We start from the raw sequence: 4328 nt of genomic DNA on the forward strand, positions 1-4328 counted from the left end.
AAGCAATAACTGCTCATCCCCTTTCCCTCCCTCAGGTCTCACCAGGAGCTGCCGTGGAGAGCAGGGCCCCGGGCCTGAAAAGTGTCAGTAGCTTTGTCTTCAGTGGGGGCCTGATGTGGTGTCGCCCCAGGAGCAGCCTCGCCCACCCTGGGGGTCCCCTTGACAGCGGCAGAGCCCGGGCGGCCTGAGCACGGGGTGCAGCTGGTGGGCCCTGTCGGGGCCTCAGCCTTGGGGCCCCCGGCCAGGCGCAGGTCCTGGCCGCTGGCTGTCCACACCCAGCTGTGCTCGTGACTGCGCCTGGGAGACTTGAGGGCCAGGTCCTCAGAGAGCCCGGGACACGCTCAGCACTGCCACTCACATCTCTGGTCTGAGTTGTTAATCAGCAGCAAAGCACGGAGAGATATAAACTCCGTGCCCAGAGTTAACCATGTACACGTTTTGAATTACATATTTTAATTAAAAAGGCGTTGCAGAAAAGCGGAGTCCTGCTTCCTTCCCCTCGTGCCGCCTCAGCTGGCCAAGGCGCTGCCCTTGCGGATCGGGTCCTCTGCTGTGTGTGTGATTTCTGTCTCTGTGTCTGGTCTCCCACGCGTGACGTGTGCACTGGGTCCCCTGCCCCAGGGTGGAGAGCCTGGCGTGCTGAGCACGGTGGGGGTGTAAATGCCAGCCCCCCAGTCTGTCGCCTCCCCACTCCACTCCCACAGGCACACACCTGCCCGCGCCCGTCTCCGGGGCTGGCCGGGCGTCCCTGCTGCCCTGCATCCCATCCAGCCCTGCGCACAGGCTCACAGCTTCGGCAGGATCCCTCCTGGCTGGAGGAAGCGCCCGGAATCCCGTGCTTGTCTGTGCTGCTGTGGTCGGGGAGGGGAGCGTCCTGTATGTACCAGATTTGTGGCTGATACTCGTCATGGGGTGAACTGTGTCCCCCAAAAGCTACCAAGTACTGTTTCTCGGTGCTTCTTAGAATGCGACCTCGTTTGGAATGGCAGCCTTTACAGAGATAAGTTAGAGGGAGGCGTTAGGCTGGGCTCAATCCAGCATGCCTGGAGTGGACACGCAGAGCGGCGCGCATGTGCAGGCCTGGGGAGCGTGCTGCGTCGGGGGGTGGGGTGCGTGTCTGTGTCCGGAGCCCTGGAGACCGAGGGCGAACCCAGGAAGAGCCCGGGAGGGCACCTCCCCAGGAGCGGCCCTGCCAGCCCCGTGAGCTCCGACCTCAGCCTCCAGGACTCGGAGAGGATCAGTTCTCCATTTTAAACTTCCCGGTGTGCCGCTCACTGTCTGGGCCGCCTAGGAAGCCGCCGGGGAGGGCTCGGCTGTGTCTCCACGGCCTCTGCCCACTGGCTTCATCTTTTGCTGAGAGGAGCGACTGGCCTCTCTGGCGGTCACTTCCGCCGCATCTCACTTTTCTGCCATGTGTGTTTTGAGGCTCTGCTGTTAGCTACACACACGTGTGGGATGGTTCTCTCTACTTGATGAGTCAGCTGCCTCGCCAGACATCCTAACTGGCCTCTTCCTAGTCAGTCGTCACACGTGTTTGGAGAACTCGGGAGAGGGTTCCCGTTGCTGCCGCTGCCGCCTCCTGCTCACATCGTGTCCTTCCTGTCGGGAGAGCGCCTCCACCACGCCCAATGGAGTGGGGCCTTCTCACTGGAGACCTAGTTCTGGGCTGTCTCCGTTTGTCCAGCACTCGGAAGATTCTCTGCTTCTGGGCCTCCCTGGCGGGCCAGCTGCTAGGGCTCCAGTCACTGCCACCGCCCGAGTTCAATCCCCGGTCGGAAGTGGAGGTCCCGCAAGCCGAGGCATGCCCGCCCTGAGTGCTGCTTCCTGTGGCCCCGGGCCTCTGGGAGGACCGCACGGCCCCACACGCTGTCCCCTGGGGTGAGCTGCGTCTCCTCTCTGCCGTCAGTGTCCTGCCTTCAGTTTTCACCTCTGGTTACTTGTGTCCGGATGCGTGTGCTTGTCCCGAGTCCTGCTCAGCTTCTTCGATCTGTAGGTTTGTATGTTCCACCAAATCTGCGGACGTTGTCAGCCACTACTACTTCAAACCGCTTCCTTCTGCCCACAGCCCTCAGACCCTCGCCCTCCCCTGCTCTCCTCTCTGCCCTGTCCTCAGTCACGTTCGCCGGCTCTCCTCTGACTTCATCCTGCTGTTGAGTCTGTCTAGTGAGTTTGTTTCTTTGATGAGACGTATCTGCCCTAACGTCTGTGGCACGGCGTGTGCGATGCTCGCTCAGGTGTCTCAGCAGCCGCCACAGTCCCTGTATGCTCACGCTGACACGCTCGGCACCTGTGGGCGTGTCTTTCCCCCAGTTCTGTGAGAGCCGCCTAGCTGTGCATTAGACTCTGAACATGGACTTCATCTGGTCTGGGTCTGGTTAGGCTCAGGCTCACGGCCCCACTGCAACCTGTGGGCTGGACCCCACATCTGCTGCGCCCCCCAAGCCCTCCTCTCTGGACGGGCCACGTGTGCACCCCCAGCCCTGGGTGGGCCCCCTGTGTGTGCACCCCCAGCCCTGGGCGGGGACGCAGGCACTGCTCTGTGAGCTCACCAGGCATTGGGTCACATCCTCGGGAGCAGCCCCACAGCCAAGGGGCTCCTGGGCCTTGCGAGCCCTGCACGGGCTGTTTCTCAAGCCGCTCCCTCTGGCTGGTTGCTGGCACCCCGTCTGGCCCCCCCGTCTGGTCCCCAGCCTGAAACCTGTGGCCTGTGGCCTGGCTGTCAGTCCTGTCCTCAGGCCGCCGCACCTGGGGCCACAGAGCCCTTAGGGGTGCCCCGCCTCTCAGCACTCAGTCCGCTTCGTGAGCCCCCTTTCCTGCCCCTCGGTGGGCTGGTGGCCATGCTGCAGGCCCAGCAATCAAAGATGGGCGCTGGGGAGAGGTGCGGTGCTGGGGCCCAGCTGCCCCGGTGCCTTCTGCAGAGCCTTGGGCGGTGGGCCCGCCGCGCTTTGCCCGGGAGGGGCGGGGCCTTGAGCTGCTCCCCACCGAGCTTGGAGGCTCGAATGGGGCTCCTGCCCTCCATCAGACCTCTGTTCGCACCCTGGGGACAGTCTCCTCTTCAGAGCCACCTCCCAGGCCCCCCTGTTCCCCTGTTCTTCTGGCAGGTTTCTGCTTCTCTGCTTTCTGTTGTCTGATTCCACAGCAGCTGGTCTGGGTCCAGCCTCCTTTCCCTGCGTGAAGCATTTAGCCCAGTCGCTGTACCTCTTCCCTGTCAGCTCCCTTTTAAATGTCAGTTTCTGCCTGTTCTCAATTCCTATTCTGCTGCTTCTGCTTTACAGGTTTTGTATTTCCTTGATGGCTTTCATGGAGAAGGCAATGGCACCCCACTCCAGTACTCTTGCCTGGCAAATCCCATGGACAGAGGAGCCTGGTAGGCTGCAGTCCATGGGGTCGCTGAACAACTTCACTTTCACTTTTCACTTTCATGCATTGGAGAAGGAAATGGCAACCCACTCCAGAGTTCTTGCCTGGAGAATTCCAGAAACAGGGGAGCCTGGTGGGCTGCCGTCTATGGGGTCACACAGAGTCGGACACAACTGAAGCGACTTAGCAGCAGCAGCAGATGGCTTTCAATTAAACATATCCCCGGTCTTTTCCAGAAACTGTTTCATCTTGCAGCTCCTCTGGACAGTAGCGTCCATGGGGTTTTTGCTGGTTCCTGCCCGTGGCCAAGCACAGGCTCCAGACTGCGGCTCCAGTGGGTCCAGGGCAGTGCACCCCGGCTCCACTGCTGTTGGGGCCCCTTCCCTGTTCTCACGGGTCCAGCGGTTTGCAGACAAATCCAGGGATGTGAGCGCCCCTGCGTCTGACACAGCGCTGGGGCTGTCCTTGGGGAGCCGCTGTGCTGCTAGCTGGCTCCTCCAGGCACGTTGAAGTCCTCCCAGGCTAGCTCACCTGTGTGCGCCTGGCCTTGCCTGGCCCGTCTCCCTGCAGCCGGCTTGACTATGACCCCGCAGGCGACTGGGCCAGCCTCTGCTCACCACTGCCCCTGGCTGGAAGGATGTAAGGTCCCCGAGGGCCTGTCCATGACTCTCTCGACCATCCTGTTGAGACGCCGTGTGTGGGGCTGCTCGGCAGGCCGCCGCCACGCCAGAGCCCCGCCACGCCAGGGCCCCCACCCCCAGCGTCCCCAAACGAACACACGGGCCGGGTGAGCCCTGGGAGGGCCGGGGCCACCCCTGCCCCTCTACTGTCCACTGTCACGTGCCAGGCGCCACAGGGCTCTGCCACTGCCCCAGCCAGGGCCCCCTGAGGACTCCAAGCCCTGAGCCGGTGGCTCCACAGGCACCCAGGGAGGCGGAGCTCTGGTTCCCCAGCCTGCTGCCGGCCCA

The sequence above is a fragment of the Bison bison genome, unplaced genomic scaffold, assembly GCF_000754665.1.
Source record: "Bison bison bison isolate TAMUID 2011002044 unplaced genomic scaffold, Bison_UMD1.0 scf7180017457476, whole genome shotgun sequence".
Taxonomy (NCBI): domain Eukaryota; kingdom Metazoa; phylum Chordata; class Mammalia; order Artiodactyla; family Bovidae; genus Bison; species Bison bison.